This window comes from Ambystoma mexicanum, chromosome 10 (assembly GCF_040938575.1).
Source record: "Ambystoma mexicanum isolate Mex_15411 chromosome 10, UKY_AmexF1_1, whole genome shotgun sequence".
NCBI classification, from domain to species: domain Eukaryota; kingdom Metazoa; phylum Chordata; class Amphibia; order Caudata; family Ambystomatidae; genus Ambystoma; species Ambystoma mexicanum.
Genome location: NC_090932.1, coordinates 111,724,628 through 111,751,433, shown reverse-complemented (window position 1 = coordinate 111,751,433; position 26,806 = coordinate 111,724,628). Strand labels below are relative to the sequence as shown.

At 47.4% G+C, this 26,806-nt stretch overlaps 1 protein-coding gene across 1 annotated transcript in view; it reads left to right on the top strand.

Annotated features, from left to right (window-relative positions):
• The window catches only part of DOCK5 (dedicator of cytokinesis 5), a 1,209,967-nt gene that overhangs the window by 862,557 nt on the left and 320,604 nt on the right, over window positions 1–26,806 (top strand). The gene's annotated exons all lie outside the window — the stretch shown is intronic.

Genomic DNA, 26,806 nt, shown 5'->3' with positions numbered 1-26,806 from the left:
CACGCCTAGGTAAGAAAAGAGTTCCTGCTTTCCAGAAGAGTTCCAGTGTTCTGAACCTAGGGATTGGCTCCTGCCCCACCCAACAGGAAAAGTAGTTCCAAACAGAAGAGGATCAGAGGCTCAACTGGCAGGCAAGTAAGCAGCATGGTCTGCTGCAGGTAAGTCCACCCAAGCATTATGAGCCCGGCGCTTCCAGCGCTGGGACTGGGCATATTTATGAGCCTGGTGCCACTGGCGCCAGGACTGGGTCGAAAAGGTCCCAATTGGGACTGGTTGGCACTCGGAACCTGGGTTATGAATCTGCTTCCAAGGGAGTTGGGAAAACCCTGACCTTTTGGAAGCAGAGATCATGACATCAATTCTCTGGCAGACATGCTAAGCAGGAGTACTATGCTTCCCTCAGAGCACGAATGGCAACTAAACACAGACTTGCTAGATGACGTCTTCTCAAATTGGGGATTACCAGAAATAGAGGTTTTCACCACCCTGGAAAATGCGCAATGCCAAGATTACGCATCCAGGTTTCCCCAGAAAGGATGCAAGGGGAATGCACTTCTGATGAACTGGTCAGGGAAATTTCCATACACTTTCCCCCCGCTCCCACAGATGCCTCTTCTCAACCAAATAGTCCACATGCTACACCGGGAACAGGTAACACCTATCCTAATAGCTCCATTGTGGGCACACCAGACCTGGGTCTCACACCTAAAAATGATGTCCATGTCCTTCCCATGAAACTACCCTGCACAGACAACCTGTGGACCCAGGATCAGGGAACACCACTGCACCCCTGCCCTCAGATGCTGAACTTAGCAGCTTGGCTCCTGAGGTCCTAGAATGTGTTCACCTTAACCGTTACTCACCACCGAACAGGCCGGGGCGTTGGTTAGAAGTCCTTGAGTCAAGCGCCCAAGAGAAGGAGACAAACCACTCCCGGCTGACAAGTGGATATCGGAACTCCGGATACCTGCTCGTAAACAGAGGACGTATACAGAATCTGGCCTCCTCAACCTGAGGGAGCTCTTCTTTGTAATACACCCCTCTGCTGTTTGAATGTATTAACAGACAGAGGTGTCGATTATATAAAAGCGCGGGGAACACACGCACCGCGAACACCAATGCTGCAAAGGAAGGACAAGACCAGGTTAGCGCAAATGTTGTGGAACAGAATACAATATCCTCAACGTGCCATATATCCCTTTCACTGTGGTGTCTAAGACTTGGGATGTGTGCCTAGGAAAGAACCAGAAAGGAACAGTTAACTCTATGAGGCCCTATCTGCTTCTTTCTATATCAGGGATGTGACATGAAAGGATCAGCTTACCCATAGGAGGATAGTAGAGTTTCCTGGGAGGTTCGATTAACTGTCAAACAACGGAGGGAGAAAATAACAAAATGGGAAGACTAGTACAGGAGAATCTCCCCGAACGGCGTGAGGGACGCGCTAGGTCCGGGATGGTGCACCGGGTCGGGAAAGCGTCTGTTGATGCATTTGGTGAAATCCAGAAATCCTGTGAAAGTGTTGTATTGCAATTTTTGGGTAGGGAAGAATATGTAGGGCTTTCAGTTAAGGAAGAACCACTGTGACTTGGCGAGTGGTCGAGAATGTGGAAAATCCTGAGAGCTCTCACGTAATTGACTGTGACTGAGAACGCAACACACATTCAAACAGATACAGTGCAAGCCTACTCAACGTGATGTTTGCTTGTAGCGGGGTACAAACAAACCGTTGCGTGTAGTGCGGGTCCAGCAGGCAGCGTAGTCCACGTAGAGTGTGGCAGGATTCAAGCAGACTGCGCTGAAATGGACGAACTTCAGGAAGCTGATAGAGATTGGGTATCAGCGAGTGGATGGAGGCACAAAAACGTTAACAAAGCAGCCCGAGGAGGAGAATCTGGTTTGTCAACATGCAGTCTGATTCAAGCATGCGTCTCCAAGGCAACCTCCAACGTTGCCAAATGGGAACAGCCAGATGTCGGGGAAAATAAGAGACGCCTGCCAATTTGAGGGGAGCGCAAGAGTCCAGGTGTAACCGGTGCATGGAAATATTCAGAGGCACGCAACACTAGGCACTGCTATTTTAACAAATGGAAACGCTTCGTGTTATGGTGCAGAACACAATCTTTCAATCCAACCGACTGTTCACCATCCAATATAGTCAACTACCTGCTCTACCTACTTGACTAAGGGTTAGTCTTTAACTCACTCAAAGTACACCTAGCGGCTCTCTCCTTACACTACGTCTCAGAGTAACATTTCGTGGTGGAAGGTGCCCCTAGTTAAGGCTTTCATGGAGTGCGTGAAAAAAACGGTACCCTCCGATCTGTAATCCTACTCCTTGCCTGGATCTCAATGTCTAACTCTCATGGTGCAGGAGCTGAGTGCAACCCTTTCCAAAGAAGAAATGCTGCAGGCACCAATACAGTGCTCTTCAGGACACACTACCAGATGGGGGATGGCTGGTTCCAGCGACAGTCACTGCACACTGACGACAGCAGGGGTCTCTCCATTTGTGAACAAAGACGGGCTTCCATGACAGCATCCCTTGATCCTGGTAAGCTCAAACCTGGCAGGAAGGCGACTTGTAGGACGAGCTGGCTAACCACTGAAGTTCTAGGCAAAAATGCAGAACAGTGACAATTCTGGCATGATAGCCCAATTCAGAGCTGGCCGGTCCACTGGGTCGTCCAGGAATGAATCCAAAGGCTCAAAGCAAGACTGGTTGGTCCCACCAGTCCAAGGGTTGAAGCCTTGGCAAGGGCCTTCTTAGATCAGTTAGTCCAGCAGGTCTTCACCAGACAGTTGTAGGAAACGTCACAAGGTCTCTTCAGAAGCAGTAGACAGGTCTTCAGTCGGCTGCACAGCTACCCAGGATGCTTGGCTCTGTTGCTGATCTGCTGCAATGGCTGCAGGACGACGACTCTTTATCCTAAATTCAAGGGAGTGACCAAACTCAGCCATCCAATGGTAAGGATATGCACTCATCCCTCCAAGGATCTGCACCATTCACTCACTGTCAGCAGTGGTCCAATCAGGGACCACTGTGGATTTCTTCCATGCATACACACTAGACTTTCTGGCACCAGTTTGTGGATTGGGACCAGACAATCCAGACCCACTTCCTGTGTCCACACAAAAATGACATGCACTAGCCTGCGAAAGCAGCAGTTTTCCTGGGCAAATGCTTGACCATAGTAGGGATTTCCCGACCTATAAAGGCAGGAACAAAGGCCAAAGAAAAAATAAAACTTGTGGCATGGCCATCTTGGGACACTAGCCACCTTTAGTAGCCAAACGCAGTAAACGCGAATGTGCATACAAAAAATATAACAAAAATAGTAAATATGTATCTGCTGCTACCAGCTTGTCTTTAGGCACATATAAAAGTAATGTAAGGGTGCAGGAGTAAGTTCTCGGACACAGGTGTGGCATTGTTTTGGAAATAAACTTATATTCATAAAAGGCCTTTTCTATCCCTAAAACTAAGAGGGTTTTCCCTGCCTCAAAGAAACTAAGGAAAAGTGTCAGAATGTCCAAATAAAAATAGACCACCACTGTCATGTCCCAAAACCCTGCATCTGACCCTAACACTATTAACTAATGACTCAAAAACTACAAAGTAAACTAGTAGTGACCCTTCTTGCCACATAAACCTCTCAGATGTTCAAAGGAAAAACAAATGTTCAGTTTCTTAGCAAACAATATTCCAGTGACCAGGGTTTGGCTCCTTTTCCCTGGATTCTAATGGGTTCTGATAAGGAGTTTATCGTCTCCTTTTCTACCATGCACAGTCTTTTCTACTCTTAGGTTTTGAGGTCCCTTTATTCTCAGGTCTTGAATTGGGTGCGGGTCCCAGACTCCTAAAGCTGCATCACAAAATCTTCATTTGTTCTCTTAACATATACTTCCTTCTGGACAGTCTGTTTCTCATAGGGACCCAGACCCTCTTATTTGATCCTCATGTCGGTGCGAGCCCTAGACTCAAAAGTCTGTAACGCCATGTCTTGGTTTACTCTCCTGCCAAGAACGTGAGTCACTTTCATATGGGTCCAGGTCCCAGACTTACAATGTGGCAACTCCACTACTTGGTTTACTCTCCTGCCAAGTACGTGTGTCCCTTTCAAATTTCTTAACACTCTTCAGGGTCCCTGACTCTCTTGTGGTTATCGGAATTCGTCTCTTATATGGGTGCTGGTCCCAAACTCGCAATACATGTTCACCACAACTTCGTTACACTGTCCTGTCAAGCCTGTGGTTCTTTTTCACTTCCTTCAGCTACTTTCGGAGGCCCAGACCCCCTCTTGTTCTGTTCCTCGTGAGGGTGCACATCCCAGACTTGCATGCTGCTTTCAGGGTCCCCAACCCTTCTCAAATGCTTTCGACACTTCTCCTTCAGCTTTCCCGGACCTCTAGCCCTTCTTGAAATGCCTGTGTACCTTTTCTCTTGGTTTGCATCTCCCGAGGACTGGTGCTCTTCTGCAAGTCTCCGGCAGCACTTGGAGACTTGACTTTTCTGTTTGTCGCTTTGCATCCTTTGGCATCCTTCTCAGAGCGGATAGGGGTACGACATCCTCAGATTCTTCACAATAACCAAAAATTCCATAGTTAAAAGGCTAGCATGATACAAAAGTAACCCCATTGCACTGCATTGAATGATGCTGTGTGCAATTTTAAAAAGTTACCAAAACAGGTAAAACGTAAAGGACAAAAAGGGGAACATAGTTTTCCAGTAATGACAGTCTGAAGGATTAGTCAGTTTCTCCATAAGAAAATGAGCAAAAAGGCCTGTGAAGTGTAGCTGAAGGCTTCACTTCTCTGTAATAAGTCAGGACAGCTCAAAACAAAAGGAAAAAGTGTGACGGTCCATAGAATATGGAGGGAAAGTTGCCTAAAAGATAAATCTTGCCTAAACATATTAAGTAAGAGGGGCTGTGGTCTGTATTTAGTCCAGCTTTTATCCTGTTGGATCTATCCACAGAGGGTGTGTGGGACAGGATGAATAATCAGGTACACCTTATTAAGAGCATGACACTTTCGGCAAAACTAGTGGTCACCTCATGTAGAACATGAAAGAAGCACCATCAACGGGCCAATGGCTGCATCAGCTCTGGGAAATAGCAGCTATGGAGAAACTAATGGCCCAACTTGGAGGCAACCTAGGGAAATTTGAAAGATGGAACCCGCTGATTCAACACCTCGGCTCCATAAGACTAAGCTGTTTTAAACCAGGGCGTTGAGATCTATTTTCAGGAGCTGCTAAGCCCCACAGACCCACTAAGGTGTAGCGCTCTCAACTAACTAAAAAACAGCTGAGCTTGTGACACCCCAGGGGGGAAAGGAGAAATGGATAAAATAAAAAACTCAAGATACCGGATCTCCAACCTCCTTCTGGTATCTGCATTGGACGAGAGTCCTAAAATGGTTAACCTCAAAAAGGCCCACCTGGAAACAATACCTCCCTCCAAACAACACAAACAATTATCTGAAAACTCCTCTGCTCTGCTTAGAGGATATTTCTCTTTTGGATTCCTTGTCTCTCTCAAGACACCTTGTATTCCCAGCATAATCTTGCAGTTCATTAATGCCAAACTAAACCTTGCCTTGTTCACAGAATAAAACTTGCATCACTTTAACTATCCAGTAGAGCACTATATTGGTCTGTTGTAGAAACTTGTAAATTAAAGGTTAAATCACCCAAAAGATACCTTTTTAGTTTTGGCATATGTTTTCTGCCCTCACTAAAATGTAGTGTTGCTTTAGGGTTTCAGGTTACTAGGAGGGAAACTCTAAAATGCCCCTGGAAGTCAGAAGGCACAGGGAGAATAGTGTCCATGCAGCTCTGGAGCAATATACTTGAAATTCACAAAACAGTTACTTGCAGATAGAATGTTCTCCTCTTAAATGTGCACCCTGTTTTAGTGAGCACTAGGGATGAGTGTCCTCACTTCAGCGTGCAAGCCAACACTTGTCTTGCCTTCCAATGAAGAGAAATTCCTAATAGTTGTTTTTTGAGGTGGCGCTTTCACCGACTTTTCAATGATACAAGAGGTTTGCTTTGGCTTTCTACGTAAATGCTGCTGTCTGCAGTGCTACACAATTGCTGCGCGTAATGCATTTTCTAACGAATTCCAATGTCACAGGAAACCATTAGAACTTAACTTGCTGTCGCAGCGCTATCCGAGAACAGGAAAGCAAAATAAACACTCCAGCACCGAAAAAGGGAATGCGTATGCTTACCTTGCTGAGGAAAGGGAATCGGTATGGTACTTCCCAACCTCACCTCAGGAAATGTGCCACTGTAGCCAAGTACGCGGCCCGGATACATTGTCGTTAAAATCAGCTGAACGGGCCGTCACAGCTGATCTTCCTTGTGTTACAGAAGCCGCGAGGGAAAACGCATCTGGCAAGGTAAACAAAACGGGATGTTGGAGAGTTACCGGACGAACCTCTCATAAAAATAACACGTGCACAGGAAAGTCAACACAATCAACCCTTTTGAAACCAGACTTTCTTTTCAAAGGGTTTGTTTTCCAAACCAAGGATAGTCTTTGAAATATAAAAGCTGAATTAGAAAATGTGCTTAACTTAGAAGTTGAAGAGCTTATTGAACTACCAAATCTTCTCCTCTTCCAAGCCGTGGCTTTATCTTCACAGAAGGAATCTTGCCTGGATTTCTTCTTTCTTCTGAACACAGATGATGTTTCTTGAAAACCTAGGCCCAAAACTCAGGAGCAACAAAAAACATGACCTGCATAAATAGGATCTCAAATAAAAGGCAGTTTAGGATGTCTGCCCCAGTCCTTTGTTTTCCTTTCCACCAATCATGACTCCTGTTCCTTTCCTCCATCTTGACCTGGGCTACCACCAGCATTCTGAAAACTAAAGTTAAGGCCCAAACACCTCCAAGAAACTTAACTGATATTGTGAATACTAAAGAAACATTAATTCACTAGAAAGGAAGTAAACACAGGCAGATAATATTTCTGAGGCTTGTGGAATCTGCTTAGATCACATGCTGTGCATAGGCCGACATCTAGTGGCAGCTGCGGAGTATTACAGTTTGTTTTTTGAAACTCGAAAATGGGCGTCGACACAGGGCGTGCCAGTAATACTATCCCTAGTGTGACATCCACTGTACCCAAGAACCCTCACGAGTCTAGGATCCTCAGATTGTTTTTTCCGCCATACTGGTCGGAAGCATTTTGCGGAGTCCCCTGGCCTTAGCCATACTTTTGCTAAAATATAAAATAATAATCTATTCACATCCTTCCCCACCCCAACGTCGAACTTCGACACTCGACGCCGGCTGGAGAAGAAATCGACCTTCGGCTGTGAAAGGAAGCACCCCCAATTTCAGCACGATCCTCCCCGCAATGAGAGACAATAAGGGACTCTCCCGTAGTGGGAATAAGACCAAGACAGAGTGCGGGTGAGCGTAAGTGGGAGTTTATCCAAAGAATAAGGCATGCAAAGAACTCTGCAACCTCCGAGAGCGCTCTGTCTGACAATAGCAAAGACAGGCGTATTTCTAATACAAAAAACGTCATCAGAACCTACACACTATAGGGGGCACAAGTTAATTGGGATTGGGTGGCGTCGACTAACTATAGGTGTTGCTGCAGCGTGGTTGGTCTTGGCGTGAGGACGTCACTGGTCAGCCTCGTGGGTTGGGTTGGGCCTGGCAGGCCAGCTTGAGGTCATCCGAGCGGTGTTGGTATGCTGGGGCAGCCTGTGACAAAGATGAATACCTTTCCTGACTCGTTTGCCCTAGGCCATGCACACTGCAGTTATTCAAGAAACGACATCTAAGTTCATCAATAAATCGCTCAGCAGTTTGTCTTATAAAATAAACGCAACACATGAGGAATGCACCTCGTGAGAGGTCCGGTGGTTGTCGGTTGGGGTGAGATTTACCTGTGTCCTATTGACCAGTATTTTAGGTCGAGGGGCTGGGCTCTGGGGCCTGAGCCGAATGATACATGTCTGTCTGCCGCGTTAGAAGTTATTATATAAATGGGTCTCTGTGTCTTGTCCCAGTGATGGGGGTCGTCTTTGCACGGGGTCATGATTCTTGGGGTGGTCTAGGGGGGGTTGTGGGATTTACGAGAGGGTGCTGGTTGATCAGTAGATTCAAACGTGGGTTTATTACCGTGCTGTAAATAACACAGGTGGCGGGCTGTGGCCTTGGGTGCGGTACCGGGGCCTCTGACTCTCTGAAGCGGCTCCAGCTTGGTTGGGGGAGGTGAGGGAGCGCGGCACATGCCTTAGCTTCTTTATCTGGCAGGCTTGGTAGGGTGGGAGGGAGAATGGCCTTGCATATATTCACAAAGGTTTTTTCCTCGTGCGTTGCTAACTTTTGAATGCAGAACTTTTATAATGTTCCACCTTATTTTGATGTTATTTAAACACACATATATATTTCAATTTCGTTACACATTTCTTTAATACAGTCGGTCCGAGTACCTTTTCATTACCTAACATTATATTTACTACATGGTGTGATTATTTTATATACATTAGACGTTACACGAGGTAGTTCTAGGTTATGGCCTACAGAGATTGATACTCGCTGCTTTAGGTTATTAAGAAAACATATATGAGTTCAGGTTTCTACATAAAATTGTAAGAACACTTATACAGATAAAGGCTATACATTTGGTCGACATCTTTCTCTGTGGTTATAGCAGCACTAGTCCAGACCTGGGGTGGTATCATGTAACGTTACATCTTTATGGTTTATTCACAGTTTACAGGATCTGTTTAAACAGAGGTAGTTCGTTAATACCAATACTTGAATTATTTTCTACTTTCTTCAGATAGTGATGCTTCAGCTTTTTTCCCGTCACCCTGGCCTCGCGGACCAGGTCGTGCGGGGTGCAATATTACATTGTGAACGATAAAATGTTACAGTGTTAGCATCTCGGGTTAGCTCATACCCGACTTTCTCATGGGAACGCGCTCGCAGCGGATCTACCAGGGCTACTGCGGCGGCAGAGATGCATGAAAGGCCCTCCAAAGGTGGGGGCCTCGTTACAGTGTGCTGAACTCACGCCATGTTTGCTAGACAAGATGGCTTCTAGGCCTAACTGAATTTTGGTATATGCAGGGAACGGATACGTGTGGGCAATGTCGTCGGCGGGTGAACCCTCCTCCACCTGGGCCCGGGTGGCATGAGGGGACAGCCACCGAGTCATGGTCCTCACCTGGGGAGAAGGCTGCAGGTGAGGAGGGCCTCGCGGCCAGTCCTCCCCTACATTTCCCCCCTTTCGTTACTAAAGTAACGAATTCTTTAGCTCTTCTAATCTTCTACATTCTTGCTCCTCTATCACTGCGTCATCCCATGCAGGTGTTCCTTTTCTAGGCATCCAGGCTCTGCATACCCCCCTCAAGCTCTCACCTCTTCTAGCATACTCATCTGGTGTACATGTTAAATATATACAGTCACCAGTTTCTTCCAAGTCTACCCAGACCTCCTCATACCATTCCAGTTCCACGTCTCGTGGTTCTTTGATAGTGGTGTGCCATAGTTTATCTACTATGTACTTATCACGGTACATAGGCACTAACTGGTACCTGGGAGTGTTATCTGTTCCTGTCTGTACATGTACTTCTTGTGTCGCCTTAATTGTACCACCAGAGTTGCCCATTGTCACCATCATCATTGCACCGTTAGGAACTGCGTTAGCACAACATCGGAGGCCCACCTGGCACAGGCAGAACACCACGAGGAGGACCACCACAACTGGTATCAAGAACTTCATTGCCATTCCAAGCCATGAGGGAACCCAGGAGAAGATATTGTCGAACCATGAGCTATCTTTAGCCCCACCTTCCATCTTCATCTTCTCTCCCAGGTTATGTACTGCTTCAATGACGTGGGACAGGGACCCATTTTCTGCGTCTTCAGAAGGTACGAACGTGCAGCACGCACTTCCTATTTTTCGGCAAACACCTCCATCGATCGCTGTTAACAGGTCCAGAACATACCTGTTCTGCATGGTCATTAGTCGCAGAGCTCGTAGTTCCACCTTTATTATGTTGAACCCTTCTTCAGTGTCATTGGCCAGCTGAATCAGTTCCCACCGTGTGATCTGGAGCCATTTTGCATTTGCTCTTGCTTGGACACTTGAAACTAGTGAGGCAAAAAATGTTTCCACGGAGCTGAACAGGCGATACCTGTCTGGGATCTGTGCCAATAAATCGGATGATGCTTGTGATATGTAGTTCGATGCTCGCTTGTTCCGTGATAGCTCCTTTTCTTTCCCTCCGGAGGACAGGACATAGAGGTGCGCTTTTGCAGTGGGAGAAGTCACATCCTGGTTCACGTTTCCTTGCGTCCTTTTATTTTCGTCGACGTGACTTTCTGGAATCACCATTAGGGCCGAATGCAAAGTGGCCATTGAGCAGCTGCCACTCCATGCCTGGGGGAGGTGCAAGTAAGCCTGATTCCCGCATACCCAGTATGTGTCCATTAGTGCTGCTGTTCCTTTTTTCATGTCTGGGATGGTGAGAGTTTTGTTACAGTTTTTATTCGTTCCCATTGCCACTTTTCCTTCTCCCTTGAAACACAGTTCGTTTTGTATTTCACTTTGTAGCTTGAAGGGTTTCTCCATCGCTGTTACCCATGTTAGTTTAGAGATGTGTTCTTTCCATATTGGTAAGCACGTTTTTTCCATCCACCGCAGCTTGTCTGGTTGGACACCTTTCAGTGCTTCCGCTTTGCACAGTACTTCTTCATCTTTCCATTTGTTTTCGGAAAACAGCGTCCCTTGTATTGCAAAGAAAGGTTCTTTAAGACAGACCACTCCAGACGCTTTTGAATAGCACGTTTTGTTGTCCTGTATCATTTTGAAAGAGACATCGTGTGCTTGGAAGGTGTTTTTTATTCTACACAGCGTGAGATGAAGGAGACATTGGGCATCCACAATGGGCAATTCTCTTGGCAACAACACTTTGGGTGTGCCTGATGCATGGGGGATGAGCGAACAGACATAACAGCTTTCATTGGTTGTCTGTTTAGCTGTTGTACTCATATCTGCATACCATTTATTTGCTTGGTGGGGGTGTCGTGGGTCTTCCATCTTGTCTAATCCTAACCCATAATACTCATCATACCCCCTCCTACTTGTCTCTCTTCTTCGCCTACTTTTCTCCCCCCTCCTATACCTTTTAGTTTCGATAGGTGAAATAATAGGCCCCCCTTTCTCATTCCCACCCCCCTTTTCCGATTCCTCATATAGGAACTTGTGTTCTGTCATCGTAATTACTTTTCCATTTTCCTCAATAAACAACAAATCGCTGTTCTGTATCGGGGCGGGAAGGGTAGTGGGGCTGTTATATATTTCAGGTAGGGACATTGTGTCATTTTCCATATCTTTATTTCTTGATTGTGACAGGACAGCAGTGGGTGGTGCAGTATAGTAACCCCATACAAAGTGTGATCCATCCCAGACCAAAAAATCACCTTCTCTAATATTCATACTTGTAATTGAATTCGTGCCAGGGGCAAGGGTGGTGTTACTCCCCCCTCCCCCCTCGTTCATCTCGATAGAGATGAACGCTATGAACCAATATGTCACCAGGCAAAATATTGAGATGAAGAACACAATAACACACATTGATAAACCACATTCGTATGAATATGTCAATCTATCTACTAACATTTCTCTAAATCTAACAAATCTATTAGTTGCAGGCTGCCCATTCGATGCCATAGTAAATCCTGTTTGAAACATAAAAGTGCATTAAGTACAAGCATGTAAACATTTCTAACGTTGTGACATTATTTCGACAAAGTATGGGAGTGGGTGAGGGAGGGGGTATGTCCACAGACAAGGTAACTTTACAATCATTACTATCCGTTCATTATTTCATATATAAAAAGGAAAGTCGAGAGAAAAAACTTCTCCAAAACCAAAAAAACCCCACAAAAACCTTCAAAAGTTGTAAAAAATTATATATATATATATATACATATTTATTTCAGTACACTTGTCGTGCGCCAGTCGCGTTCAATGTTCATCACTTAATGCACACAAAATTCCCATCATTCATTCTGCACAACTTCATTGTCCGCAGCTGCCTGTGCCTCGTCCTGCACCTCACCTTCCACGGCGCTATAGGCTCTGCGTACGTCTGTCAAATGCACCCAGTATCGTAGGCCCTTCACCTTTACTGCTGTGGGTGTGCAAAACACTACCTCATAAGGGCCATGGAAACGTGGCGCATTCCACCTTCGCACAAAACTTCTGACATATATAAGGTCACCAGGCATTAGTTGTAATGGTTTTTCAGGCAGTGTCTCTGTTCCTGTTGTGTTCCCCTCCTCTCTTGTAGAGGGGGGGGCTAGTTGCTTCGCAATTACGCGCGCTGCCCGTGTCAGTTTTTTCAAGTACTCTGTGAACTCCTCTCCCAATATCGCTGCACTTCTGTGTGCATCAGAACGTTCACGGAGAGGCGAATGCGCTGTGTGCATTCTCCTTCCCGTGACGATCTCATGCGGGGACAAATGGTGGTCTTTACTTGGCTGATTTCGTAACTCAAACAGGGCCAAAGGCAGGCAGTACATCCAGGTCTTTTTAAGGGGAAAAACACAGTTTTGACAATCTGCTTTTTAACAGACCGTTCATCTTTTCCACTACGCCATTACTTTGAGGATGATAAATCGAACATAATTTGTGCTTTATTCCCAATAGCGTAGTCACTTCCTTGAATAGTTCATTAACAAAATGCGTGCCGTTGTCTGAGCGAATAACTTCGCAAATCCCCCAGCGCGGGAATACTTCCCGCACTAGGAACTTCGCGGCGCCCTTCGCATCAGGGCGCGCACAGGGGCCTGCCTCCACCCACCTCGAAAATGGACATACAACCACAATCATGTAGCGAGCCCCATTACATCTTTCTCCCATGTCTACATAATCAATGTGGAGCTCTCTGAATGGGCCATTTGGTTTTGGTATCGTTCCTCTTAGTGTGCGCAATGTCATACCTGAGTTGTAAATCTGACATGTCGTGCATTCTAAAGCCAGCCTTGTGATGTGTTCATGGAGGCAAGGTGCAAACCAATCTTCTTGTATGTCCGCCATTATGTGTTGCTTTGCGTTATGTGCGGGAAAGTGTAGTTGTTGAAATGCTATTTCTAACAATGTAACTGGCATTACCGCTTTTCCTGAACTTTTTTGTCGCCACAATAAATCAGTCGGCGATTTGCTGCATCCCCTCTTAGTCCACAGCAATTTTTCTTCTGCACTAGCTCCCTCTTGCAGCTCTATTATTTCCTGTGTGGGCATCATGTTGTATCCTGTGGGGACCTCTTGGCTTGCTGTGTGGTGCAACATGTACTCTCCTACTTCACCTTTCTGTAAATACGAAGCTTCTTTGGCAGCGGCGTCTGCTGCCGCGTTCCCCAAAGATATAAAATCTGTATTTGTGGTGTGGGCTTGGCATTTTACGATGGCCACTGCCGTGGGGTCTTGCAGGGCCTCAATCAGTTCTTTCAATAATTCTGCATGCTGAACCGGTGTTCCATCTGCTCGTCGAAACCCTCTCCGCCCCCACCGTGCCAACCCGCCGTGTACTGTTGTTGTCATGTATGCTGAGTCTGTATATATTGTCACTGCGCACCCCTTGGCGGCATGCAATGCTTCTATTAGCGCTATTAGTTCTGCTGCTTGGGCTGAATAGTGTGATGGGAGGCGGTGTTGCACTAGTGTCTCGTATTCATCTTCCTCTAATCGTACAACTGCCATACCCACATGTTTCTCTCCTGTCTCCATGTCTATTGATGCTGACCCGTCCACGAAATACACCTCTCCCTCGTTCAGGGCATTCTCAAAAATCACTTGATCCTGACCTTCGTCACCTGTGTATGTAGCGCAGTTGTGGTTCTGCATGTCCTCTACGGTGCACGCCTCTGTGATGAATGTGGCCGGGTTCACTGTTTTACATCTTACTATGTGGATGTTTGCGCTGGACAGTATTATTTCATATGCTGTGGCGCGCTGTGTCGTCAATGTGCCCTTTGATCGCTCTAATATTGCAAAGAGTGAGTGTTCCACAAACAGTGTCACAGGACAGCCCATCACTATCGTGGCACTTTTCTCAATCGCGAACGCGGCTGCAGCTAGGGATTGCTCGCACGCGAAATGACCTTGCATTACTGCGTCTAGGGTGCCACTATAGTAAGCCAGTGGTTTGTGCCCTAACGATGTCTTTTGTGTCAGTACTGCTGTCATCAGTGTTCCTTTGCAGTGTGAAAATAAGAAGAATTCGCGCCCATAATCTGGATTTGCCAGTACTGGAGCGCTTGATATCAGCTCTTTTAGTGAGTTAAATGCTGTGTTCATCTCTTCTGTCCATTCTATGTGTTTGTTTTCCTGCTGTGCTTCTTTTAGTGCCTGTAACAAGGGCCTTGTGTACGCTGCATAATCCAATATCCATGCTCGGCAATAGTTGCACATACCCAGAAATTTCTGCATCTCTTTTACTGTTTTGGGCTCCCCAACTGTTCTAATCGCCTGTGCCCTGTCTGGTATGATCCGCTTGCCATCCTTTGATATCAGCTGTCCCAAGTATAGGACCTCTGTCAGACAGTATTGTAACTTCCCCTTGTCCACCTTGTACCCTTTGTTGGCCAATAATGTCAGGAGTGTTATTGAGTCCTTTCTACACTCCTCCTCAGTTTGTGCACAAACCAATAAATCATCAACGTACTGAATCACTGTGCTTTCTACAGACAAATTCCCCAGATCTTCATGTAGTACCCTGTTGAATATGCTTGGGCTCTCGCAATATCCTTGTGGTAGTCTGCAGTGTTCGAACCTCCTCCCCCCTAGTGTAAACGCTGTTAAGTACCTGCTCTCTTCTGCTAGGGGAATCGAGAAAAATGCATTTTTCAAGTCAATAACTGTGAAGTGGGATGCCGTTTTCGGAATGTTGCACAGTATTGTCGCCGGGTTCGGGACTAAAGGGAACTCCTTCTGAATCACATCATTGAGTGGGCGTAAATCTTGTATCATCCTCCATGAACCTCCCTTCGCCTTTTTAATCGGGTAAATGCATGTGTTGCATGGGGAGTTTGAGGGCACTATTATTCCTTGTGCTAGCAGTGCATCTAGTGTCTCTCTGATCCCTTCTTCTGCTTCGCGTGACAATGGATATTGTTTTACCCGGGGTAGAATTGCTCCCTGTTTCAGTTTTATTACCACAGGCTGAACCCCATGTAATAACCCCACATCATGGGGGCCATTTGTCCATATGTTAGTGGGTACTAACCTCATGTCGTCATCAAAAAATGCATGTGGTGCTCCTACTACTGCCATTAATTCAACTTGAGTTTTTCTGGCTGTAACTACAATGTCGCACGGCATTGCTAGTTCCATCACTATTTCGCCATCTGTCTCAGTGTCAGAAAATAGCTCCTCGTCCGAGAGCTCCCTCAGTGGGATATTTGCATTTGTACACAGTACTGTCCGCCACTCACATCCTTCCATGTCAACGCCAATCACACATATTCTGTTTGCTGACACGTGTACTGCGTGTAAATCCAACGATAGCACTGACCCGGGAGCAGTGTCGGGGCTTGCTATGGGGCGGAAAAGGAATTCAGCTGGGATCCTCCAATCCATCCTTTTTAGTTCTGGTACTATGAGAGCCAATGTTCTCATGCCCTCAACAAACATCTCCTTGTTTCTTGGTAACCCTCTGATCTCTTGCATGATTGAGTGGCCGTGTATTACTGCTAATATGCGGAGGGGGCATATGCCTGGCGTCGAACATACGATACCGCTCCCTGTGAATGATATTGTCATGTTTAGTTTGCTTAAGAGATCTCTCCCCAGCAAATTAATGGGAGAGTGTTCATAGTACAGTAAGGGTGCTTTCACTGTTTTACCCCCCACTGTCACATCCAATGCCTCTGTGTAAGGAACTTCAATTACAGCCCCAGAGAACCCCTGCGTCTCTAACGTTCTATTAGATAACGGGAACCGGCCCTCTCTAATGCATGATTTCTCCGCTCCCGAATCCACCATGAATATGAACTGCTTGTCTCCTATCTGCGCTCCTATCAATGGTCCCTCTGATGCATTGTGGGTCGTAGATAGTACTGGACACGCAAGTGCTCTCTGTGGGCTGTCCTATGCGGGGTGTCTCATTGCCCCCCCTTGATCAAAGATGTTCCCCGAAACTACTGACACCCCGCTGTAAGGTGCGGGGGCAGGCGCTCCATTGGCTACTGTGGCGAAAGTGTTACCTGGCGTGTATTGCATATTGTCATTATTCTGTGGGTGGTTTTGTGTTCTGTACTGATGTCCGTGTAGTTGTGCGTTACTTCTTTGTCCTACATTTTCTGGTTGCTGGTATTGTCCCATGGGGAGGCCGTAGGGGCTTCCTGGGTGGGGGTGACCGTACTGTTCTGTCTCCTGGAACCCGTTGTTTTGTCTGCTCCTGCACTCTCTTGAGTAGTGCCCCCATCTCCCACAATTCCAGCAGCTCCCCTGTGGACCTCTGGGACCCTGCCACCCATTTCCTCCCATTCCTCCATACCCTTGTCCTCCTCTTCGGCCCCTGTACCCACCTCTTCCCCCTCTTGGGGCCCACTCTTGCCACGTTGGACCTCCGTTCTGCTCCTGCTCAGTCCACTGTCGTTGTCCTTGTCCTGTCCAATTTGCTGCTATTCTTCCTTGTATTGCTATTTGCCCCTCCTCTCCTTCGTCTCCCTCCCTCATGAGTGGGAGCCCTGCTACCGCTGCTGCAACCTTCACCAGTTTTGATTGTACTAACTTTGCCTCGTCTGCCAACCTTTTCTGTGCTACTTCCCTCTCTCTCTCTTTGATCCTTTTGCAATGGTGCACTATTATACTTTGGATCTCTGGCCACCCCTTTGCCTCAACGCCCGCTATTTTATCGAGTGCCTTCTGCACCTCTTTTGGGAGCCCTCTCTTAATGATAAAATAAAATAGAGATGTGGATTGGTGCCAGGGCGTGCCCGTTTCCGCTCTCCACATCTCCTGCACCCGGAGAATGTAATCCATAGCATCCTCCCCGTCATTCATTGTACATTGCATTACTGACTGTAAATCGGGGGTATCTGGGAATGTCTCCCGCAGTGCGTCCCACACCCTTGCTCGTACTGTATTAAAGGAAGCCCCATCATGGCGATCACACTCTAACGTCACGGCCGGGAAACCAGCCTTAGCCCATACTCTGTCCGCTTGATCTCCTACTGCGGTTACTAGTAGGCTTTTCACATCGCCTACTGCCAACGGTATGCCGGCGGTATGTTTCTCAAATGCATATATCCACTTGCTCGCCCCTCCTGACAGCTGGGGCAATAATTTCATTAAATTAGCCTTATCCATCTGAGCCCATGGTATATAGTTTGGTCTCCCCCCCCCCTCTGTGTATCAATGGAAGTTGTAACTTCCCTTTTGCAGTTGCACCCTCCCTTTCCTTAGTCGTTGCTGACTCCAATGACGCCATCTTCCCCACCCTATTTCTTAGTCGTCCCATCCATTCGTCGTCTATAGTCCCTAGCGAACATGCACCGTCCACTTCCTCGCTTTCCCCTCCTACTGCCATACTCAACCTATCACTCTCATCCAACCCTCCTCTGACATCACATAACAAGTCCTCTCTGATCCCTCTCTCTCGTGATACATCACCAATGCTCCCTTCCACTGCTCCTACCTCTATTATTCGTGTCGGCTCTTCCTCAATTCTGAACAGTATTTCCCCCTTTTTCCATCCTTCCTCAATTTGTCTACTTTCGCTCGACGCTCTAGACGTGCGTCCCGATTGTGTAGGGGCGCACGCTGTGCGCTCACATATGTCTTTTATTCTTGAGAGTTCATCCCTTGCCACAGTAAGCCTCAACTCTAAGTCACTCGTTAGCTTCTCTATATCCACCCTCTGTGTGCTTCCCTGGGCGCGCTCTCTGGTGCTTTCGTATGGCGGGGGGGCTGTTGGTCTTTGTGGTGTACCAGTTGTGGGGGGAGGCACATAAGTAGGGTCGCTATATCCTGCTGCGGGGGCTGGTTTAGGTAATATCGGGTACAAACTAATCACCTCCGCAGGTTGTTCTGTACTTAGCTGTTCCTTTTCCTCTCTTGGAATCATCAGTGGATTATCTGTGGTGGAAGGTAGATCAATATTTGGTGCCGGAGCTTTGGGTGGGGGTACTTCCTCAAACAATCTCCAGAGGTCTAATATCTCCTTCCTATTTTGCCATTGTTTCCCCTTATACTTGAGGCTAATGCATGCTCGTACCATATCAAGAAAGCTTTTGTCAAAAGACCCTCCCTCCGGCCAAATCTGGGGCAGACCCTCCCCTTTCAATTCTGTTACCCATTGATCGTGATATTTATTTATTCGTTCAGCGTATCCCGGTAAGCTCTTACAAATATGTGACAAGGGAGTTTCTGCCCCCATACTCTAAATCGCTAACACAGCCGTGTCCACCTTCTTTACTTTTAGTTAGGTGTAGATATGTGTATGTATACCTCTATGGCACAGACAAGAGCGGACGTCTCAAAAATTATCACCCAATTTTATTCACTGCGCAAATCCTTTCTCACTCACCATAGCTCATCTCCTTCCCATTCCCATACACTCTCATGTGATTTCACTTGCAACTGATCAATTACTAGTTATGGCCAACACTCTCTGGCACCACCTCGCGGTCAACCGTTCGTCTCCACTACTCACACGGTGCGCGCACCCTTCACAATGCTTTTCCACTCACACCTCGTCTTTTTTCCTCCCTTTCCTCCCTGGCCAGCTGTCCCTGTTTTTCTGCTAAAGTTACTATGTTCACGTCTGTACGTGCCACTACTTAATCCCCACTCCTACAAATGTGCTCCCTATTTTATAGTTCTTCTACAAGTATATTTATCTTATACCCTTTTCGCTTTCTCCCCCTGCCCCGTGGAATGGAAAAAAGAAATAGAGAGAGTAGCAATCACTAAAAAATATTCCCGGTGTCTCCCTTTGCCAGACACCAATAACTTATTTCTTACTTCTTCATATATTCCCAGTACTAGTTTAGATAGCACTATGCGGCGCCGCCTTCCACCCCCTTTCGGAGCTAGGTTTCCGTCACTTCTACCACTTCACTTATTTCTTACTCCTAATGGCCATATGCAAAGAAAAGATAAAGAAAGTTTCAAGACCCGTCTTTAGTAGACCGCCGTTATTCTTCTCCTCTACCCTTCCCCGTTCTTCTGTTCACAATTTCTCCTCCCTACCCCTTTACGATCGCTCGCACTCAGTACTCACGTGCCCGTCTTGAACCGATAGTCTCCGAAACTGGGTCCGTCCAGGCAGTGTCACCGGTAACTCAACGGTCAGCCCCTGGCTCCGGCGAGCGGCACTCAAAGGGGATTTTTTTCCAATCGGGATCCCGTACCCTTTCTCATTGAGTGCGCACTTCTTATTGTGCCGGTCGCCGTTGGCGGGCAGCCTCCCGGAGCCGGCTCACCGTGCGTATCCCTTCTCGACCGGAGATTCTCGTGCCACAAGGGGGTCGTTAAAAAGGAGTTAGGAAAAATAATTTGGAGATATCACGCTATCGGGGTCACCACTGAAAGGAAGCGCCCCCAATTTCAGCACGATCCTCCCCGCAATGAGAGACAATAAGGGACTCTCCCGTAGTGGGAATAAGACCAAGACAGAGTGCGGGTGAGCGTAAGTGGGAGTTTATCCAAAGAATAAGGCATGCAAAGAACTCTGCAACCTCCGAGAGCGCTCTGTCTGACAATAGCAAAGACAGGCGTATTTCTAATACAAAAAACGTCATCAGAACCTACACACTATAGGGGGCACAAGTTAATTGGGATTGGGTGGCGTCGACTAACTATAGGTGTTGCTGCAGCGTGGTTGGTCTTGGCGTGAGGACGTCACTGGTCAGCCTCGTGGGTTGGGTTGGGCCTGGCAGGCCAGCTTGAGGTCATCCGAGCGGTGTTGGTATGCTGGGGCAGCCTGTGACAAAGATGAATACCTTTCCTGACTCGTTTGCCCTAGGCCATGCACACTGCAGTTATTCAAGAAACGACATCTAAGTTCATCAATAAATCGCTCAGCAGTTTGTCTTATAAAATAAACGCAACACATGAGGAATGCACCTCGTGAGAGGTCCGGTGGTTGTCGGTTGGGGTGAGATTTACCTGTGTCCTATTGACCGGTATTTTAGGTCGAGGGGCTGGGCTCTGGGGCCTGAGCCGAATGATACATGTCTGTCTGCCGCGTTAGAAGTTATTATATAAATGGGTCTCTGTGTCTTGTCCCAGTGATGGGGGTCGTCTTTGCACGGGGTCATGATTCTTGGGGTGGTCTAGGGGGGGTTGTGGGATTTACGAGAGGGTGCTGGTTGATCAGTAGATTCAAACGTGGGTTTATTACCGTGCTGTAAATAACACAGGTGGCGGGCTGTGGCCTTGGGTGCGGTACCGGGGCCTCTGACTCTCTGAAGCGGCTCCAGCTTGGTTGGGGGAGGTGAGGGAGCGCGGCACATGCCTTAGCTTCTTTATCTGGCAGGCTTGGTAGGGTGGGAGGGAGAATGGCCTTGCATATATTCACAAAGGTTTTTTCCTCGTGCGTTGCTAACTTTTGAATGCAGAACTTTTATAATGTTCCACCTTATTTTGATGTTATTTAAACACACATATATATTTCAATTTCGTTACACATTTCTTTAATACAGTCGGTCCGAGTACCTTTTCATTACCTAACATTATATTTACTACATGGTGTGATTATTTTATATACATTAGACGTTACACGAGGTAGTTCTAGGTTATGGCCTACAGAGATTGATACTCGCTGCTTTAGGTTATTAAGAAAACATATATGAGTTCAGGTTTCTACATAAAATTGTAAGAACACTTATACAGATAAAGGCTACACATTTGGTCGACATCTTTCTCTGTGGTTATAGCAGCACTAGTCCAGACCTGGGGTGGTATCATGTAACGTTACATCTTTATGGTTTATTCACAGTTTACAGGATCTGTTTAAACAGAGGTAGTTCGTTAATACCAATACTTGAATTATTTTCTACTTTCTTCAGATAGTGATGCTTCAGCTTTTTTCCCCGTCACCCTGGCCTCGCGGACCAGGTCGTGCGGGGTGCAATATTACATTGTGAACGATAAAATGTTACAGTGTTAGCATCTCGGGTTAGCTCATACCCGACTTTCTCATGGGAACGCGCTCGCAGCGGATCTACCAGGGCTACTGCGGCGGCAGAGATGCATGAAAGGCCCTCCAAAGGTGGGGGCCTCGTTACAGTGTGCTGAACTCACGCCATGTTTGCTAGACAAGATGGCTTCTAGGCCTAACTGAATTTTGGTATATGCAGGGAACGGATACGTGTGGGCAATGTCGTCGGCGGGTGAACCCTCCTCCACCTGGGCCCGGGTGGCATGAGGGGACAGCCACCGAGTCATGGTCCTCACCTGGGGAGAAGGCTGCAGGTGAGGAGGGCCTCGCGGCCAGTCCTCCCCTACAGCTGCTGCACGACAGATTTGGGCCTCGGAAGGCCGCTGGCCCGGGCCTGGTAGGCCGCTGGCCTCGGCCCTGCAAGTAGGGAGAGTGGGGGGGTGGTACATACTCTACACTCTTGGTATATAGGTATACCTTATACATTTCCTACACTTAACAGCCCACTGCCTCAAGGTGCGTATGGAGGGTACCCCTTTTCAATTCTGCCCCAAGTGCAATCGCAAATACCCTTGGGTCGACAGGCACGCCACGTGCAATCTCTGCTTGCCGAGGGACCACCCCGAAGCGAACTGCAGAGCGTGTAGTAGGTTTAAACCTAAGACACTTAAGGACCATTCGAAGCGTTGGGCCCACCATGCCAGGCAGGCGGCCATGGCAGCGGAGGGCGCCTTCAGCGATGGCAGCGACGCCGTACTTTCGGACGGCGAGGGCATTACGGCATCGAAAGACAGCCGAGCACAGGTCCCCGACCTCGGAAGGTCGTCCGGCAGGGCGGCTATGGGGGAAGACCCCCGGCAACACAAGCGCTTCACATACTACACACACTAAACACACGAAGTCCAACCGAGACTCGACGACGTCGAGTTCTCGGAAAGAGGCACAGACAGAACGGTCCGATTCGGTGTCCTCTGGGCGCTCTCGATCTAGATCGCCGCATGACTCCAGGCAATCATCCACTCTTGCCAAGAGTGCCTCGCTCCCTAGGCTAACAGAAGTTCGATCGTCGAAATACTATGACGACTTCCACCCCCAGGCCGCGCTCCAGGAGTCGGAGCCCGCAATTAAAGCCAGCGAGGCCCCACGCTCGAAGGACAGGGACACCTCTCCCGATCCTCGACCCCAGGCGTCGAAAAACTCCGGAGCCACTAAGGGACAGGGAAAAAAAATTTCTACGCACGGGGAGGGGGGAAAACAGCAGAAGAAACTACCTGTACATTCTTCCACACCTGTGAAACAGGTGAAAGAAGGGATCCTGCACTGACACCAGGGTGGGACCTTAATGTGGTGCTAGCCAAGCTTATGGCCCCCCTTTCGAACCCATGCATGAAAGCAGTCTCAAACACCTGACTTATAAAACGGCCTTCTTAGTAGCTATTACTTCTATAAGAAGGGTCAGTGAAATTCAGGCTCTGTCAGTGCAGGATCCCTTCTTTTCTATCCATAATGACAAACTGGTTTTACGCACACACCCTAGGTTCTCACCTAAATTTATATCAAAATTCCATGTAAACCAGTCCATCGAGTTTCCGGCTTTCTTCCAGAACCCGCAAAGCTCGGCTGAGGTGAAACTACACACCCTAGATGTGCGTAGGGCGGTCCTCTACTATGTAAATAAAACCAGACCGCTAAGGAAAACAGATCAACTGTTTGTCTCCGTAGCTACAGACAGAGAGGGGGATTGCGTCTCTAAAGGTGCCATCTCGAAGTGGATTATTAACTGTATCCAGCTGTGTTACTCTCTGAAAAGACTCTGCCTTTTACGCCAAGGGCCCACTCTACTAGAGGCATTGAGGCCACTCTGGCTTTCATTGCAAATGTACCCCTTGACACCATTTGCAAAGCAGCTACCTGGAGCTCTATTCACACTTTTTACTCAGCATTACTGCATTGACACCCATTCCAAGGCAGATACACAAGTGGGACAAGCGGTTCTAAGACACTTATTTGCTCATGACCCTTCTCACATCCCACCTCCTTCTTCTGGTACTGCTCGCTAATCTATCCACAGCATGTGATCTAAGCAGATTCCACAAGCCTCAGAAGGGATACATTACTCACTGTAATCGTATTTCTGATGCTTGTATCTACTTAGATTCACATGCGACCCACCCTTCCTCCCCTCCGAGAGAAGGCGCATGATTGCTTGTAGTCTTACCTTTCTAGATTATCTGTACTCACGCTACTCCTCATGCTACCTCATGTCAGAAAAAATACAATTTGAGGATCCTAGACGCGTGAGGGATCTTGGGTACAGTGGACGTCACACTAGGGATAGTATTACTGGCACGCCCTGTGTCGACGCCCATTTTCGAGTTTCTAAAAACAAACTGTAATACTCTGCAGCTTCCACTAGATGTCGGCCTATGCACAGCATGTGAATCTAAGCAGATACAAGCATCAGAAATACGATTACGGTGAGTAATGTATCATATATATATATAGATAAACCTCCCAGAGGCCCAGGGAACTAAAAGTATAAACCATGGGTTTTCTGGACTGATACTGAGCCATATTCTGCGTAATATGGAATTATGGGCATCTCTTACTGTTGTGGGGCTATTAAGGGAGAGGGAAAGTGGAGGGTGGGAGTGGTTAAGTCTTGGTTATGTGAAAAACCTGAAGGTTTCTCACTCACTAGTCACCAGCAGTCTGTCATCCAGGTGGCCAGGACATGGCCATCGCTATTGGATCCAGTTCCTGGGGGTGGACTAGTAAGGGAGGATCACCTGTATGTGGGTTCATCAAGGAGTAGAAGTGGGACACCGAAGGGTGAGATACAGTATCCTCTTCCTTATTACACCTTTCCCCATCCTGCCCAGTAGGATACTTAGAAATGATACCCTTCCTCCCTTTTCCAATACGAACACTTTCTCACAGCGTGAATGACAACGGACTAATACCCGAGCCGTTTACCTGACATGTCCCAACAGAAGGGTCAGGCAGAGTCAGGCAATTACCGGCAACTACACATACCTGTCTACCATTTCCCTTCTCCTTGGGGATATAAGGCAGAGGACAAGAGCACACTCCAAGCAATGCTGAACGCATGAGGAAGCAGCCATTCCAGGACGACAGTTGAAACGGAGGAGAAAGGCTGCAAGACCTGAACGGACGCCAAGGAGGGAAATGCCCTTGCCCTTTTGAGGCCAGACCTGCAAAGCCTCCGATGAAAGAGACATAAGGCTGGGAATCGCAGTTGGCAGGTGTTGCGACAGATGTCAGCGATACATGGCAACCTCCCGCACTTATAGCCAGGGTGGGGAGACTTGACTGCCATCGAGGTACCGTCCTTGACTCTAGCAGCAAAAGGAACCGGCAACGAGTTCAACACAGCCCGTGAGTCGCATGAACCTGATAGTCGACCAGCCTGTGTTAGGCTCAAGGTTGCAGTAGCAACAGTAGGAAGATAAATAGACAAGAGGTCTTTTATTAACAAACTTGGTACCAGAGTCAGAGTGGTCCAGTGCCACATGGGCGCTCAGTCGAAAGTCTCTGGCTGTACCCACTCGCCTGAACAAAGAGACTGTGTTGAAAATTGTGAGTAAAGGAAACTACAAGTAGCAAGAGGCCATAGGGAAGGCTGGTATAAGGTGGTCTTACAAGGGTCCAGTCAAATCCCTTGTACAATTGAAAGTCCTTGACACATTGCAGACGTGTTATTGTGGAACTGGCGTTTGCGCCCGGCTGAGGGAAACTCTGTGTGAACTGTAATGGTATGAAGCCTGCGCTTGTCATAGGCCAACAGAGTGACCCGGCGAGACATGATCGCCCTTCGGAAGTCTCTGTTTGAAGTTGGAAAAGTGTTATGGAGTTCTGAGCCCGGACGAGGGGGACCTAATGTGAAAATTATGCAATTGCTTAAAAAAACATTGAGTTACGACTATTATAGAAGAAGAGATAAAGCTGAGCAACGTGAACTGTGTTAGTGGGGCAAATGTGAACCCGACCGAGGGATGCCTGTGAAATCATGCTGATGATAGAACTATGTGAAGTCTGACTGGGGCTTGGAGAAAGCCTGACTTGGGACTGAGCCCCGGACTTGGGTAAAGGAAGAACCTAAGGGCTCTAGAATGACTTTCTTGTGAACTGTATTAAAAATGACAATGTGAACCCGACGGAGGGATGCCAGGAGAAAGCCAAGGGAAGTGAATCCTGCATGGTGTTTAAACACACATAAACATTGTGATGACAAGTATGAGCCCACTGAGGGATGTCCACAGTGAGTGGTTGGTCTGAACGCGGCTGACGATTGAATGAATCGGAGCCCGGCTTGGGGATTTAAGGGTGAAGGGTAATAACCCGATGTAAAGGATAAACAGAGGACCTTTTCTTTAGGCGTATCAGGCACTCTGAGGCAAGAGACTTTACATGAGATGAGATTTGGGCACAGAAGGCCCTGATACTGAGAAAAGATACTGCAACCTTGTGCTGGAGAAGCCCATGATTGTGCTGTGCTCGAGAGTCCCGCATTGTCCCGTAATAAAAACTTGGGGAAAGGAGACCCCGGCCATAACATCCTGCTGTCTTATCATTTTGTGAACACTTCTTCCTTTTCATGTGAACATTATTGCACACTCTTTTGTAGTGTAGCAGTAAGTATTGGCAATAGGTGTTTTTAGTATAGGCCCTTTTTATTTGTTTAGACTCCACTAGGACTGTATTATTATTATTTGATGGTTGTAGCTTGCTCCCATTTTAGAGTTAGGTTTAGTTTGGGGGTTTATCCCACCCATTTTACGGTTTAATAAACACCCTTGAACTGTGATCACTTGCGTCTGTCTTACTTTGATGCCATGCCTTCCTTACAGTATGTTGTAAAACCTAATAAAAATATATTAAAAAAAAAAACTCCTGCAGCTATTAGACAGATCATCGTTGGAACAGAGACTTCTATGAAGAAGAGCCGCATGCTGACAAATCGAGGACGAGAACCAGCATCCACTCCATAGATTGGCCCAGTGAAGTCCTGCTCCTTTGCCAGATCTCAGAAGACCCTTGTTGGTGCTTCTACCCTTGGACCGGTGGGAACAATCAGGTCAGAGCACAGTGCCTTGGAAGCCTTCAGAAGTGTCCCTGGACCACCCGGTGGACTGACCACTCTTTTTGTGCTACCGCGCTGCAGTCATCTCTGTTCTGAGCAGAGCCTTTACTCACAGAATCTTAAGCTTATGCCTTAAGTCGCCTGTGCTTGCAATTTCAGCCTTCTCGCGACAAGGGAAGGTGAGCTGGGGATGCTTCTGTGTTCACAGCTGGATGATTGCCTGTCGCCACCTGACCTCCACTAGAACTATCCTTCTGCAATCCTGTGAGGTGTCCCAAAGGGTCTGCACTGCCGAAGGTCTGCATCTTTTATTCGTTTGGGGGTCTACTTCAAGAAGTTGCCTGGAACTGTCTGATGAGAACTGCGACCAGCTCCTGACACAAAGTAACCTCTGCACTCATGAAACTTGGTCACCCCTCACCCAAACCAAGGACAGAAGATTAAAGCCCCAGCAAATTTCAGAAGTCCTGCAGTGTCACCTGGAAAAATCTCAGTCAGGGGGGTAAGTGAACATAATCCGTTTCTATTCCCCCTTGTCTCCCATAG